General features: G+C 45.2%; 1 protein-coding gene across 1 annotated transcript in view; it reads right to left on the reverse strand.

Moving 5' to 3' along the window:
* Positions 1-9,217, reverse strand: part of gli3 (GLI family zinc finger 3) — a 213,628-nt gene extending 204,411 nt beyond the window's left edge. Inside the window, exon 1 of the mRNA XM_063207002.1 lies at positions 8,829-9,217. The gene's annotated coding sequence lies outside the window, so the exon portion shown is untranslated. The remainder of the gene's footprint in view (positions 1-8,828) is intronic.
* Between the last annotated feature and the right edge of the window lie 7,346 nt (positions 9,218-16,563).

Consider the following 16,563-nt stretch of genomic DNA (forward strand, 5'->3'; position numbering starts at 1 on the left):
AGAGAGAGAGAGAGAGAGAGAGAGAGAGAGAGAGAGAGAGAGAGAGAGAGAGAGAGAGAGAGAGAGAGAGGGAGAGAGAGAGCGAGAGAGAGAGAGAGAGAGAAGACAAGAGAAGACAAGAGAGGACAAGAGGGGATAGACAGAAGAGAACAGACACACCAATGAGCACAGTAGAGCAGAGCAGAGCAGAGCAGAGCAGAGTAGAGCAGGACCCTGCCATAGGAAGGGGGGGTCAAGTGTCTTGTTTAAAACTTGTTTGCACAGGGGACCGAGGAGACAATGACGGTTGACTTAATTCAGGGACTTCATTGCTTGCTTAATGCTTAAAGCTTAATGCTCTCAGCAGCGGCAGCAAGCTGCACAGCAGCACACAGCATTGGGCCCCGAGTCGACCGACCCGACGGGCCATTTAAATTATGCATTGGCAGCCCGCTCACCACACCACACCGCACCGCAGGGGCAAGTTTACCTTGGAGAAGCAAATCCATTAAGCAGTTTAGAGGCCAAAGAGAAAAATCCATAGTGTTTGGCAGCCTTAAACTGGCCCCAATCAATGGCTTTTCTTTTTACATGCGAGAAAAGGCAAACACTTAAGTTAACACACTACACTACACACACACTCACTGACACACTTGCATACACTCACAAACACTTGAGAGTTTTAAATGTCAAAGACAAGCAAAATGAATGACAATGCCGTTTCCTTAATCCAAAATTATTTTGAGATGTGGTGACAGCAAATATGTCGCAAAACCGTACTTCTAATAACATTTATTTTCCAGCCATTTGAATTCACGAATTGATTACATGTGGAATGCACATATTACATATTAATCACAAAGAAATGTCTCAATTACACTGCTTGCACTTCACTGCACATGTATAGGTTGGTGTGTGTGTGTGTGTGTGTGTGTGTGTGTGTGTGTGTGTGTGTGTGTGTGTGTGTGTGTGTGTGTGTGTGTGTGTGTGTGTGTGTGTGTGTGTGCGTGTGTGTGTCAGTACGAGAACGTGGGTGTGTTTCAGGGGTGGGGGAGAACCATGTGAATTTCAGCACTTTAATGTGTGTGTTTCAGTCAGTGCGTGTTATACTTCACACCACACCCTTCATAAACCTGCATCAAGACAACCCAACCACCCACCCCACACAATCATATCGCTTCACACACACACACACACACACACACACACACACACACACACACACACACACACACACACACACACACACACACACACCTAAATTTGGTACCTCTGGGAAAAAAATCTTCAAAACAACAGAAACACAAAAAAAGCCTGTGTGGGGGACGCCATTGTTCAGTGGGCTAGGCCCGGGTACTGTGCCATTACACCAGGGACTCAGGTTCAACTCTCACCTGGGATCATTTCCTGATTCCTCCGCATCTCTCTCTCCACACTTTGTTTCCTGCTCCTCTCTCACTGTCCTATCTGAATAATAAAGGTGTTAAAGTATAACGAAAATATCTTTAAAAAAAGAATAAGCTAGTGGCCCAACTGTGGCTCTAACGGCTGGGCGCTGGATCGCTACGCCACCGACCCAAGTTCGTTGTTTGAGTCATTTCCCGAACCTTCCCCATCTCTTTCTCCTCACTCGTTTCCTGTCATCTCTCACTGTCCAATCAAAAATAAACTAATAAAAGACCAAAACATTTTTCCAAAAAAACCGCCAGCGTGTTATGACGCCCTCACACACACCTGCCCGACAAATGGGGCAGCACTTGGCCTGTTGTTGTGACTCTTCACACCGCGGGCTCAAAGACACTTTTACGAGCGCCACAGCAAACAGCCCAGAGGATCGCACTCACGCGCGACCCCCTCTCTCTTATTTGCTCTGACGCTCGCCACGCTCTGTAAACACTCAAGTGTCTGGACACACAGTATAAATACAAAACACACACACACTTTACACAAAGACACACACACACATGCACAAACACACACGCCTACCTACCTACATATGCAAACATACACACTTTAGATAGTAAAAACACACACACAGACAGAAACACACACACACTCACTCACACACACACACACACACACACACACATACACACACACACACACACACAAACACTCCATGAACATACACACACACACACACACACACACACACACACACACACACACACACACACACACACACACACACACACACGCACGCACGCACACACACACACACACACACTGAACATACTGAAAATTCTCAAAATAACAAGCAATCAGTTTGTTAGTCTCTGATATAAATCTCAGCCATTTCCTCTCCTCTCCTCTCTGCTCCCTCTTCTCTCTCTGGCTCCACAGCGTCAGTATCCCCTGCCCTCCTGTAATGGCCTGTACCCGCTCATCTGCTCTGCTCTGCTCTGCTCTGCTCTGCTATGAGGGGGCAAATCGCCTGTTTAATTGGCAAGTCAACTTTTAAATTTCCAGGAGGGGCCCGAGCCAGAGAAAACACAACCACCCCTTTCAACCTCTGGGAAGGGCTTTCTGATTTCCGCTACAGCAAAGCAAGAACGAAAAAAATGGAAGGGAGAGGGGGGGAGAAAAAAATGCAGCAAGACATTCTTTTGGCTGCGCGCCTGCTGCCGAGTGTCTGTGTTACCATTAAGGTTTTTTTCTTGTGTGTGTGTGTGTGTGTGTGTGTGTGTGTGTGTGTGTGTGTGTGTGTGTGTGTGTGTGTGTGTAAGGTTTTCTTTTTTCGAAGGGTATGTGCAAGCGAGTGTGGGTATAAAATGTATCTGCCTACTTGGAGCAGAGACGTTAATTTAGGCACTATATATATACTGGACGTGTGTGTGTGTGTGTGTGTGTGTGTGTGTGTGTGTGTGTGTGTGTGTGTGTGTGTGTGTGTGTGTGTGTGTGTGTGTGTGTGTGTGTGTGTGTGTGTTTGTATGTGTATTTGTGCGCGCCACAGTCCAGAACGGGAGCCAATGAGTGTTAAGTGCATTTTAAACCCAGTTTGGTGCTAAATTAGCATCCAGGTGCACAGGAGTCCAAGAAAGACAGTCACTGCTTATAGTACTGCACACACACAGACAGACCGACCGACCGACCGACCGACCGACCGACACACACACACACACACACACACACACACACACACACACACACACACACACACACAGACAGACACACTGCGCGCTGTGTCCCAGAGACAGAGGTGCACTTGACTGAGTTGGACTTGGGCAGAGCCGTAAGAGGGAGACGAGGCAGGTAGCAGTTGGACTCCAGTGTGGCAGGAACACAAAGCATATTAAATGTACTGACGGAATAAGGAGGGATCGAGAGAGAGAGAGAGAGAGAGAGAGAGAGAGAGAGAGAAAGTGATATAGCATGAAAGAATAACATAAAGGAAAAGAAGAATGCGAGAGAGAGAGAGAGAAAGCTAGAGAATGATATACTGTAGAAGGACTAAAAGAGAGGAGCGATGGGAAGGGTGAAACAAGAGAGAGAGAGAGAAAGAGAGAGAGAGAGAGAGAGAGAGAGAGAGAGAAGGCAAAGCAGGGGTAGGGAAGGGAAGGGAAGGCAGATCTGAGGCATGCCCTGAAGGGATGACTGGGCCTGGGGATTATGGCTGGTCTGAGGAGGGAGCCCCACGTGAGCTGAGCGCCCCGGCCCCACCACAACCCCCTCTTGCAACCCCCCCCCCCCCCCCCCCCCCCCCCCCCCCCCCCCCCTCCCCCCCCCCCCCCCCCCCCCGCCGTACCCCCCCTCTGCCCCCTGTGTGCCGCTCGCTCCGCTCAGACACAAATGCACTTGGACACTTCAGACACTCCCCCCCAACCAGCTCCCAAACCGGATGGCCAACTTTTCAAATCCAGCTGCAGCAGTAGTAGAGCACCCCTTCCTTGGGCCGGCCCTGTCTGCTGTGTCCGTGTCCGTGCACCAAACTCTTGCCCACCCCTCTGCTCTCTCTCTCTCTCTCTCTCTCTCCCTCTCTCTCTCTCTCCCTCTCTCTCTCTCTCTCTCTCTCTCTCATGCCCTCTGACTCCCTGCCCCCCCCCTTGTGCCCTCCATTTGATGTCGAACATATCAAAGTTGAGGTTCATCAAAGCGGGGGCACATTTCAAATGGAAACCGGCATTTCGCAACAGCTGTGTTTTTTTTTTCAGAGAAAAATAGGGGGTGGATGTAAAGCAAATCACAGCAGAGATTTCAAACAATTTATGCAAATTAGGGAGTATAAGTATACCGCATAAAGGGAGTTGTGGTGCTAACTGTATTTGTTAGCAAATTATGTTAACTGGTCAGTAGAATTACCCAAATTATCCACACTAATAATAAATAAATAAATAAATAAACAAATAAAATACCATCTTAGTCACAGATCACTCAGATCACTTCGTGATAGGTCTGAGGTAAAGCCATAACATGCAGACGAGAGATAAATATATGGTTAAGTACACAAAAGAGCCAGAGGGAGAGATATGTGGCCAGACTCTGACACACATTGTGCAAAATCCCCGCGTTCACATCCCTCATGTCCTGACAAGTCAAGTCTATTTACCATATGTGTCTTCACACATGGTCAACATACCAAGAGGAATGTGCAGGAAAAATAGAATTAGGCCATGTCATGTAAAAACAAGGCAAAAAAAGGAAATTAATTTAATCTATAAAGAAATATATATATTTAAAAAAAGAATTGAAAGGGAATAAAAAAATACAATTATATGTAAATGTACATACATCATACAAATACACTTTGTCCCAGTGACAAATTGACAAAAGTGACGATCGTGCCACTGCCGGCCCTAGACAGATGTGACCAGTGGGAGTAAATCAAGTCACTGCGTCTCCAATGTAGCGAACAAGGTGGATTGAGCACACACACACCCAGCACATACACACATCACCTCGACACTTTCACAAAAAAACATAAAAAAGAACTAGCAAACCCCCACAAAGACAGCACAACAATTCCTTGTTTTCTTTTTTTTTTACTTTTTTTTTTTAATTCCAAAAGGCCGGCTGAGCTAAAATCCTGATTTCCTCATCACAGCCCCTGACATCAGAGGCCCCAGCCAGGGCCCTGAAGCACTTCCTCGGGCTGCCCCGGGCTCTGCCTGAGCACATGGAAAACAAAAAAACTTCCAGGACATTTGTCCTTCATTGCTGAGTCATTTGGTGAACCTGAGTGGTGCTTTTCACACCCGCATTAGCATCACAATGCCCTCATTAGGGCCTTTGCCGTGCACGCACACGGACACACACACCACACACACACACGCATCACACACACACACACACACACACAGCACACACACACGCGCACTGACACACACACGCACCACACACATACGCATCACACACACCACACGCACACACAGTCAGTGCGTGTGTGTGTGTATGTGTGGGTGTGTGTGTGTGTGTGTGATGGAAGGGTACTGCAGCCAAATATACACACCAGAGACACTGAAACTTTCAAACACGTAAACGAAAACAAAACACTTAAATGCAATTACATCCACACACAAGAGCCATACAAGAGCCTGTGCATCTTTTGCATACAATGTACACATAAATAAGAACACAAATAAGCTTAAACTCTTAACAGGTGACGACACTGTGCAGTAAACAGAGAGCCAGGACAGAGGCATGTCTTCCGACCTGCGCAGAGGTGACAGGGGACACTGAACATAGCGGAGCAGCAGTAGGAGGAGGAGGAGGAGGAGGAGGAGGAGGAGGAGGCGAGACTTGACTTTGAGGATAATCGCGTGTCATCTTACAGCATTAATATGAGCCAGTGACAGGAGCTATTTTGTCTAGTAGGGTGGGGTGGGGTAAGGGGTAGGGGTAAAGGGTAAGGGCTGTGGCGTGGCAGTGGTGTGTGTGACACTGTGTGTGTGTGTGTGTGTGCCTGAGCAAGTGTGTATGTGTGTGTGCGTGCAAGTGAGCAAGAGCGTGTGGTGGGGGTGTTGGTTTGGAAATAAGGGTGACCCTTTCACCTCTTCACACGGAGATGCATATTAGAGACACGGTGCGCGGCGGGCAGGCGGGCGGGCGGGAGGAGAACTGATAGAGTCCTCTAGGCTCTCAGAGCTCGGTATCAGCACAGCACAGCACATAGCGCAGAACAACACAACACAGCACAGCACAGCACAGCACAGCACTGACAAGACACAGCCATGCAGCATGCGGCGCATCCATCCCCATTCGCAACAAAACACAGAGAGCACAGGGTCGGCTGCATTATTTCCATACAAATAGGACATGACAAGAGTCTCAGGTTTTCAATTTACCTCACTGATAAATATCTGTATGTTTTATTTTTAAGTAAGTTCCGTTTGAGAATACGTTGAGGGTTTAAAAAAAATATATTATTTTGCCATTGCCATTGCTATTTATCAACGCTTGATTTTGGCATGTGAAAAAAAAAATGGAAATAACTCACACCTAACTCATTATTTTTTGCCAAATCAAAAACAATTTTCTTGTATTCATGTGCACTTGTTTTAATTTAGTTATAGACATTTGTTGTTTAAAATCGCTTTTTTTTCTAACATACATTTATCATAATGGCTTTTGACAAATGCATTTGCACACCATAACTGAAATCACTGCTGGCGTGTCATGGTTGAAATCTGATACAGTTCAACCACATCTGCTCTCATAAAAAAATATAATAATACAAACTGACAAATGGCAGGATTAAAGTGAACTCTGACAAAAACAAATAAGCAAATATGTGCCATTAAACAAAATAAATGTGGCAATTTATGTGGCAATGTCACAATTATTTGTAAAGAAAACCACAAAATGACATTTTTTAAGGGCCAACACAAAGACTACCAATGGCTCCCAGTATAAGTTAATTATGCACAATTTTAAGCCTATCCTAAAATCACTTACAAAAATACTGAAGTCGTGGTCCTGGCAACTACTGGCGTCTGGAACCAATACACCCCCCAAACAGGCCCCTTTTTGCCCCTGAGCAAAGGCACTATAATTTCCGGCGACGTCCACTCCTCAAGATCTTAACTTATCCTCCACCTTTCTTTGGCAATTATCCCTGACACAAAACCAACAATAAATACCATAACTGTTATATTATGTAAACATTATCAACCTGCCATCTTCTAGACACATTTTATAAGGCCTCTTTGAAAGACGCATTTCCATGCGTCTTTATTTTTTCCTCTATTTTTTTCACGATAAATGGCAGTACGCATCATAACAAAATTACTCCAGCACTAACTTAACTAAAATATTTTCATATAGGCCTACTACATTTTTAATGATTTAAATTATCCTTGTCTTTAATTACTTTAATTGTACTATCTGCCAAACCAAACACCAAACATGCCCTGCAGTGCAACCTCACCAAATAATTGTTGAAAAAATGAACATCGCACACACAGCATCTGTAAATTATACTCCACTTCTTCACGACGAGATGAAAGTGGTAATGACACCGTTATTCACTCCATGTGACAACTGCCAAGCCATAAGTGTAGTGCGCTGTCACGCTACGGATGTGTTCGAACCCTTGTCGCTTTCCCTCGCTCTCCACTTTTTTGGCACAGCCGAATGAAAGATGAGACTCGACCAGTCAAGTCTAACTCAGCGAATCCGATGGGCAGATCAAATGTGGAACAGCTGGCAAGGAGCAGAGGGGAAAGTTTAAAACAAATATCCACACACATGTGGTGGCGGGCTGCCGTGTGACAGGCTACCAAGGGATTTGACTCGCATGCAAATCGCAAGATATAGATAGATTGTTGCGCCTGATCGATGTAGTGTGCCATGTGCGCCTTTTTTGGGTGAGCAACACAGGTAAGAAAATGTGTACACAGCGCAATATCCCCGCCATTCACCACTGTTTTCATTTCCTGGGTGTAAGGGGGAAATGTCAATGGTCTCCCTAAACATTTCTTGATTCAAAGTAAACTGTTCTCGCTGAAATCTCGGATGATGCTCTACTAGGCTTTGCCATGCCTCACAGGCCAAAATAAAACCGTTGGGCCTGCTGCACTCCCCTGTGCGTGACTACTGGAGAAACTTAAATTAGCCAGTTCTGTAACAATTTTTGTAGTCTTGTAGCTTCTTGTAGTATGGTGAGTCACTTCACTAAAGTTTTTTTATGGCCGGGATAAGACTATGTGTGCAATAAGTTTTGAAACAAACTCGAGTTTATTCCCGCTGAAACACGATGCCTCTTATAGGCTATGCTTGTGACTGGGCATTTCTTCGGGGGAAAGTCCACAAAACTTTTTTTTCCTCCTTTCGCTCATACTATGACTTCACAACGAAATTTGAGACCGCATGCCCTCAAACGAGTCATTCTGGAGCACAATGGGTCTAACATAAATAAAGACATTTGTGTACATTTCGTGGGGAATGGTGAACATATTTGCCTACTGCATTACGCGTCTGTTTAGACGCGGTTTGTTTTCACATAGCCTACTCAAGCAATTCTAATGATGCTCTAATGATGTAGCAGAGTAGCCACAGTGAAACATTCAGCCATGCACCAAGAAAGTGCATAAAATAGTGCCTGCAGAATACAAGGCCGAAGTGCACCGAAAAAAAGCGAAATTAATTGTGGTTGCTTTTCGTCACATAGTACACGTATTTGTTCTCCTCTATAAAAATCACTAGGGTACTTGCACCAGGCCTTTGTACTAACTTGCATGTTTGCTTTTTCTCTTTAGCTTTCAGTTTAATTGAAATGCGATACCCCCTGACAGCTCGGAACTTTTTGCTCTCTCTCTCTCTCTCTCTGTCTTGGTTTTTTCCAAATCTTTCTGTGACCAGAACGCAAGACAAAGCGTTAGCATCCTTGCACATTTCCATGTTTGTTTACTTACGTGTGCGAAGGTTGCTTTCCTCCAGTTGTAAAGTTTTTCTTTCCTCTTCTCCTCAAAACTGTAGTGTTTTCTTGCTGCTTGCAGATGTGCGTCTGGCGCTCAGAAGTTGTGGCTCGAGCTGAAACTCCAGAGTGGCCGTGCCAGAGTTTTTTGCCTTCTGCGCCCCTTCCTCCGTTTTCTTCACAATTGAGTGGACCAAACAAAGTCTAAACTGTCATTTTTTGCTTCTATCTACATACCGTCTGGATGTTGGATGCAGTTGTATCAAAACAAAAACGCCTGAAGTGTTTTGCCTCGACAAAGAGTATCGTGGCGGCGTTAAGAGTACTTTTCTCGAGCCCAGGGAGCCGAAGTCTGGAACTCCAGCTGCTCTCTCTCCTTCGCTTGACTCCTCCCTTCGGATGGCTAATACACTACGTCCCTCTCCCTCTCTTTCTCTGCCGTTCTCTCCTTCCCTCTCACCCTCCCTTCCTCAGAGCTCCACTCCTCCGTTTCCTGAGACGGCGTAGTCACGTTTGAAAACGGCCGCCCGTTGCTCCAGTCACGCACGCGAGCTCAACCGCCTGAGGTAGTGTTTTAAAGCAAACACGAGAAGTAGCCTAGCCTACACCACAAGCTCAGGAGTAGCCTCACTGCTCTTCTTTAAATCACTGATAAGTTCTATTTACTTGTTATGAACGAGAAAAGAGCATAGCCTATCTGATACTACATTTAGTAACAGAAGTTTTAGGGATTTAATTGAAGCAGTCACAGACCCATTGTCAATGACAAACAGTTGTTATACCCAAACACTTCGAATACAACAGGTCAGGATGCAAACATACAAAAAAATAGGGAAAATATTCCTTTTAAATTAAGGCTAGCTGATTTGGCAGAATGACATTTCAAATAAATGTCTGAGTGGAACCATGTCATATTTGTGTGTTGGGTATGGTGTTAACATAAATCACAATATCCCACATAGGTTAGGCCTACTGCTTTTCTCCACATCAACACAGAATAAACATCTCTCTGATTGAGCAGGATAAAAAAGAGCTCTGACTGAGGGTATTAGCATTAAGGGGAAGACCTGAAGACAGGAAGGAATTGTATCATAATTCACTGTCAAGGAAGGCGGTGAGCAAATTGAACACAGCTGAGCCGTCCTTAGTGATACCGCCACTCGTGTCACCTCATTACTGTCCCCATATCCTTCTCCTTGTCACCCACCTCCTCTCCTTGTTCCCCTTTCTCCAAGCCCTTTTACATTACATTACAGGAACATTTAAAATGTACAAAAGCAGTAGTACTGAGGGAGTGAGTGAGTGAGTGGGGGGCAGGGATGATGCTGCCACGTGTAAGACAGATAAAGACAGTAATTTCACACAGCGAGCTGAGAAAGAATGAAAGAAGAAGAAAAAAAACAGAGAGGAGAAGTCTTCAGTATATGGAGGAGGAAAATCATTTTTGGTTGCTGTTCATTCCTCCTTGTCTGTATGGCTCGCACCAGTATAGTATTTGTCTTGACATAGGGCAGGCAGGGTGTCGGCGCCAAGCCTGCTCTGTCTCAGAGAGTGTGAGCTCCAGCGCGCAGAGGTCAGGAGTTAATCTGTGTGTGTTATCAGTGTTAGCGAGCATGTGTCGGCCTGATGCGCTAATGCCTACGCCTCATCAGTCTCAGACCTTGGTACCGCGCTGAGGAGAGTCAGGTGGATGTGTACGTCGGATATGTACATATGTCGGGTGCACCCTCTTTACTTACACCACTTACAGTATCTGTTGTCCACAGACTAGAACGCAATACTTTCACAGTACACGGAATCACCATGGAGAGGTGGGAATGTAGGGTTCCTTTCTTTACTTACTTACTTGCAGTAGGCCTGTACATGTGTATGCATTTATCAACAAAGAATAGAATAGAATGGAATAGAACTGAACAGAACAGAATGCTTTCTGTCAGAATAATAATGGCTGAAATATCTCGGGCATAGTGATGGTCTTTGCCTCAACAGTGTCAGAGCTCACACCACACCGCAGTCAGGTGTGGTCATATGTAGGATGTCCTTCTTTACTTACGTACCGTAGGCCTACTATTATCCACAGTGTATAATGGAACAGAATATGTTTATTGTCACTGCTACAATGAGGACAGGACAGCACTCCTAGTTGTATACTTTATTGCCCGTCAGACGTCTCGGTCTTAACCTTCTTCAGTGTAGGCCCTCTTTATTTCAAATATTTCTTACGGAACGAGCACCCAGTTGCTTTTTACTTTTGTTGAGTTGAGCACGTTAAGTTTGATTCATTACTGCAATAAGACATCTCAAACGTGGTGATAGTCTTTGCCATGCCAACCAGGCCTCGGCACAGGACAATCAGGTGGGTATGTAAGTTACTGTATGTAGGGTACATTTATTTTTCTTACAGTAGGCCTGTGTGTGTGTGTGTGTGTGTGTTTCATCATAGAATAGAATAGAATAGAATAGAACAGAATAGAAAATAATAGAATAGACCAGAACAGAATAATAATGACTGACACACCTTGGTCATGGTGATGCTGTTTGCCTCATCAGTCGGAATCATACACATGTTTAGATTTTCCATCATAAAACAACAGAATGCCTTTATTGTCTATTGTATGTAAAGTGGATGCATAGGGCTGACATGCCAGGCATGGTGATGGTATCAGTGTCAGACCGCGGCACCACACTCTATGTATGAGTCAGGTGGGTATGTAGGGTGCCTGAATCCCTTTCTTTACTTACAGCATTTACAGGCCTCTGCATGTGTTCTTCACCATAGAACAGAATGCAGTATACACTACAGTAACACAGTGATCCATAATGTACGCCGTTCCACCAGTTGAACGCTGTAGAAGAAGTTGAAAAAAAACATACCTACCACACTTGTGCTACTGCATTACCTGGACATTTACTAATTCATGACAACTTTGTCATTGCCATTTTGGTAACAGCAAGTTTATAACCGGGGCAGTGTCATAGCCTCTTAATGCAGATGGGGTCGCCGGCGGGCCTATTCACTATTTACTGAAAATACTCAACTACATCATAACAGCATTGCTATGACAGTACCAAGAGCATTAAGTAACAGATTAAGACATAGCCATTACAATTTTGGTGACAGATAAGTAATAACACAGGCTCTGCGCTAAGGGGTTAGTGGGATATAATTGAGCTAGACCGAATTGAATAGAGCAGAATGTTTTTCATTGACTCTGTAACAGCGGTTGGTGGACCTCAGCATCGCGGGGAGTCAGGTGGCTATGTAGGTTTCCCTTCTTTTACTTACTTACAGTATTACTGCCTTTTATTGTGCACATCCGTGTTTTTTTCCATAGTATAACAGAACAGGTGCTTTTATCATCACCATACTTGTGGGGGGTGGGTAATTAACTTTATTGCTCCCTTCCATCCTCCATGATTGAGGCATGGTATCATCCAACTGTACTACCGCCATTGCACGAGCAAGGCATAAATGCAATTTTGTTGTGTGCACTGTGTGCTGTGGAGGGCTGTGTCACAGTGACAACAATGAGAGTTTCCCTGGTGCACATTCAAATAGTTGCTGCACAGGGCTGAAACGTTTGAGGTATGGTGGTAATCTTTGTTTCCTCATTTTGACAGCCTGGACACTGAAAGTCATGTGGGAAAGTAGAGTGTCCTTGTTTAACTTACAGTAGGCCATGCACAGTATATGCATTATGTGTATACACATATACAAGGCAGAGAGCAATAAACAAGTTAATGCATGAAAGGACCGAATGTTTCAAAGTTATTACAACTATAGTATCCACGAGCAAATGTTAATGCAGCCAACTGCCCCACACCTGTTTCGAGTGATTGTTTGTAGTGTTTGAGATGTTTCTGCCCAGCACCCATCCCCTGCCTCATAAAGAGCTGAAAATGGGGGCAGCTGTGGCCTTTGGGGGCAGCTGTGGCCTTATGGTTAGGGAGGTGGTCTTAAGATCAGAGGGTTGCAGGTTCGAATCCCACTCGTCTCCCTACACCTCCATCCATTGCTGAGGCGCCCTTGAACAAGGCTCCTAACCCCACAGTGTTCCAGGGACTGTAAACAGTACCCTATAAAATAACTGTAAGTCACTTTGCATAAAAGTGTCAGCTAAGTGTAATGTAATGAATAAGAACTACAAACCTCCCCTTCCATTCAATGTTAAATCTCTTAAACTCCTCCTGCTGCGCGTGTATACAGTAGAGACTCCGGGTGGTAGTGGCAGGATCTCACACTAAGCTGAGGCTGAGGGAAGGCTAAGTAATGGTGAGGAAGCTGCAGATCTAATTTCCTTTTTTGAAGAGTGAAGAGATGACAGGAAGTAATTTGGAGAGACAAACGGCGAAGGGCCAGGAAAGGACCTGGTCCGGACTCGAACACAGGTCGCTGGCATATGGTGTGTCTTAGCACACTGCACCATAGTAGGCCTACCCCCAGATCTACCGGTAAATGCTCAAATGAATACTCAAACACATTTGGTGTTATACCATGTTACCATGACCAAGTTGTAAAGTATTTCCAAAGGCTGTGTGTAAAGTTGTCATTGTGTAGTAGTATGGTAATAACGAGTCTTGTAGTATTGACTATTACAGTGTTCCACTGTCTCATCTCGACAAAGCACAAAGCAGCCCATTTCGACAGAATAATGGGTACGGGTGGAGTAGTGATGTAGGGGGCTTGTTGGAAAGGCTTCGTAGCTCAGCTCGATGAGTAGCCCATGTTGACGGAACACCAGGTATGGTCAGTGTGGGGAGGGTACGTACATATGAGGCCCTAGTTAGGCTTAATTCACATGAGAGCGTGGCGGAACGGCAGCGAGACGACTGAGGTCTTTCTGCTTAGTTTCGGCCGGTGTGTTCTACTCTGCCTTTCACACCAACGGCGTCGGCATGCACGGCCAGTCCTGTTCAAAATCCCCCCCACAGCCAAAGCTAGCTCGCTACTTTGCCATTCATTTGAATGGGAAGCCGCCGGCCGCTGCCGTCCAAAATCAGCTCAAGTTCAATTTTCCAAATGCAGCGCAGAGCGGAGCCAGCTCCCGCGCCGCTACTGCCCGACTACGCCGGTTGGTGTAGAAGGACAGATCTGTTTCCATGCGTTTTTGCCACCGCAGGTAAAAATCACTTCCTGCCCCGCGTCCCCGCTCTGGTGTGAATTAGGCCTTATGGGATCTCGGGCCTAGACAAAGCTGAGCGAGGGGAAGCTAACTGGGCTAACTATGTATTTTACATCATTTGTCTACGGGAGATGCAAAGGGCGTGTCATGAAATACGTACATGAAATGTCTCCATTATTATTGCATTACATTACATTGCATCTGGTGGACGCTTTATAACCAAAGCAACTTACAAACGAGGACATAATCATAGCCAACATCACTAGCAGATAGCTACACAGTGCACAGGAAATATACAGAACATAAATCTGCAACCTGCCTCCATATGCCATTGGTTGAAGCTTCAATAGATAAGACCACCCATTCCCTGCCGTGGCTCAAACGGTAGGGTACTGCACTGCTACACCGGCGACGCGGGATTGATTCCAGGGTTGCTAGATGAGGCTGATGATATCCAGCCCAAAAAATGTTCAAAACTCGCCTAAACACAAAATCCCGCCCAATTCTATTGATTTCTATGGCAAAAAGTGGGCGGGTTTTTCTGATAAATGCCATTTTTACCCGCACACGGCCATCGTAGCCCCTTAATGCGCGCCGTACCTCCAGTGGCACGCTGTAATAGTCATTGAAATGTAACTACCATAGCACTACAATACTATGACACAACACAGGCCCTTTCGTATTAAACCACGACTTGGTCATTAACATACTGGTAACAACAAATTTATAAAGCCGCGTCTTAATGGGTTAAGCAGCCCAATTGGGAGGGAACCAGCCCAATCTGGCAACACTGATTGATTCCAGCCCAGGTCCTTTGCCGACCCTTCCCCGTCTCCCCCTCACCTGCTTCATATCTGTCTCGAGTGTCCTATCACAAAAAAGCCCCAAAAATATTTGGAAAAAAAGACCACCCAATCTTTCTGTTTTGATATGAAGTTAATAATTAATGAGTTGAGGTTTTCTTAAGAATAGTTTTACTATTTGTATTGTACTTGCAACTCTACTTGAGTACTGAAATTCATTTTGAATGTTCTTAAAACTGGTATTAGAACTCTCAAGTTTCTCTCGGTTCAGTATTGACCTTGTGTGACCTCCGTAGCCAGGAAGTCGAATGTAATCTGAAGTTCGCATGGACCATGAATGCTCTTTTCAATATTGCTGCTGTTCTTCTTAAATGCTTTGTATGGTATCTACTGGTATGTATCTACTGTTATATTCCTTATTTCTACCCGCTATGCCGTTTTAGTTGATGTGTGTTATTTGGGCGGAGATTTGCTAATGCCGAAGCTGGTCGCTAGAAATTATTATGTGCTGATTGTTAGGTCGCAGTTCATATGAGGTCACGCTACCTGTGGACTTGAGGTAAATTATTGTGACCATTTGTTATGTAGCTCCCAATAGTAATGTTTTTTTGTGTATGAATGTTTCAGTTTTACACTTCTTCATGTCAATAAACCTGTGGACGGCAAACGGTCTTCAGAGTGCTTGATGTTCATGAAGTGTTTAGCTGGCTGTTAGGATAAGTATGCCGAGGACAGCACACCTTCACTCACCTGATGCGTTATTATAATATATATATATTAGAGATGCACCGGATCCTGATTTTTAGGATCCTGCCGGATACCGGATCCACTGCTTAAGATCCTGCCGGATCCGGAACCGGATACCGGATCCTACGAAAGGGATGAAACACATAGCCTACTCGCACACGTGAACCCTTTTTATCACGTTGGCTCAAACTATTTTGACTGAAAAGCCTCGGCTACCGGATCCTGGATCCTGGAACCGGATCCGGATCCTGTGAAAAACCCTATTATCCTGCCGGATCCGGCTCCGGAACCGGATCCGGTGCATCTCTAATATATATATATATATATATATATACGCCCCATTGAGCCATTGGAAATGCTTGAAATTGATCCCTCCCTTTTTTTGGAGGAGAATTGAAATGTTGTAGATGTTTTGCTTGGCCAGAGTAAAGTCTGGAAGAGACTCGTAGTCGCTATAGCCAGGCTAGTCTAGCAAAGCAAAGCTGTGGTGTGCTGGTGAAATTGCAGATTTATGGAGTGGAAGCAGTAGTAAGTACTGTAGGTGGGAGGTGTGCCTGCCTGGTATTGGTAAGAGAGTCAGGGTGGGGTAGGTTAGGTACGTAGCGTAAGTACGAGGCCCTGGGGGAACAGGCCTCAAAGTGAGACCTTTAATGAGATCGGTGAATAAAAGCGGCCCTTCCTGTAGGGTGAGCTGTGATCAATATACATAATCAATATTACAGGGAAATTATGTGGTAAGGAAGGAGAGAAGGGGAGGTCAGGATGGGAGGTAGGGGAGAGGGAGAAGGCCCGGGGGTCTACCATCAATCAAGCGAGCCATGAGAACGAGGCGGGGTTCTATGTTTGCTCAAACAAGGGAAACCATAGGAAATAAGGTTGTGTGTGTTGGAGTGTGTGTGTGTGTGTGTGTAGGTCTACGTCACGTATGCGGGCATGTAGGCTACATATGTGGGAACCAGTACATGAACGTGTGTGTGTGTGTGTGTGTGTGTGTGTGTGTGTGTGTGTGTGTGTGTGTGTGTGTGTGTGTGTGTGTGTGTGTGTTGTGTACTACTATATG

This window comes from Engraulis encrasicolus, chromosome 9, assembly GCF_034702125.1.
Source record: "Engraulis encrasicolus isolate BLACKSEA-1 chromosome 9, IST_EnEncr_1.0, whole genome shotgun sequence".
Classification (NCBI taxonomy): domain Eukaryota; kingdom Metazoa; phylum Chordata; class Actinopteri; order Clupeiformes; family Engraulidae; genus Engraulis; species Engraulis encrasicolus.